Source organism: Bison bison, unplaced genomic scaffold (genome assembly GCF_000754665.1).
Source record: "Bison bison bison isolate TAMUID 2011002044 unplaced genomic scaffold, Bison_UMD1.0 scf7180017864383, whole genome shotgun sequence".
Lineage (NCBI taxonomy): Eukaryota > Metazoa > Chordata > Mammalia > Artiodactyla > Bovidae > Bison > Bison bison.
This window is the reverse complement of record NW_011494955.1, coordinates 5714478-5714990: the sequence shown is the minus strand read 5'-3', so window position 1 is coordinate 5714990 and position 513 is coordinate 5714478. Positions and strand designations below refer to the sequence as shown.

At 66.5% G+C, this 513-nt stretch overlaps 1 protein-coding gene across 1 annotated transcript in view; it reads right to left on the bottom strand.

The window, feature by feature from the left end:
- Positions 1–513, bottom strand: part of GRASP (GRP1 (general receptor for phosphoinositides 1)-associated scaffold protein) — an 11949-nt gene that overhangs the window by 10378 nt on the left and 1058 nt on the right. The window lies entirely within an intron of this gene.

The window sequence follows — 513 nt, the reverse complement described above, 5'->3', positions numbered from 1 at the left end:
GCCCCTCTCTGGTGGCGCTTTCTCCGCGCGGCGGGGCTGGCGGTGGCTCTAGGATGCCAGCCTGGAGAGTGGTGGGTCGCCTCCCTTTATAGGCTCGGGGAGCGGGGCGGGCTGAAGGGGCGGGCGGGGAGCGGCCTCACGGGGCCTCGCCCCCTACGCGGTTGGCTCCGCCTTCGGGGCGGAGCCCGCTGCTCCGGAGCCCCGCCCACTACTCCTGAGCCTTGCCTAGACCAGGGAAACCCTTGGGGACCTCGAGCTCCCGGCCCTAGGGGGAAAAGCTAGCAGCTGAAAGGAGCGGGGGCGGGGCGGGGGGCGTTGCAGGGCATCCCGGGGCGGACTATGGGTCTCTATGATACCTGAGAGACGGGGAGCCTGTGAAGTGGCTTGTGCACGAGATTTGGCAGTGGAGTGACAGTAAGGAGTCTTTAGAAGGAGGTTTGGAGGCCCAGAGTAAGATTTGAGGAGACCCAGGGGGCAGCAGGAGACTTTAGGCTAGGAGAAGGAGGGGTGAAG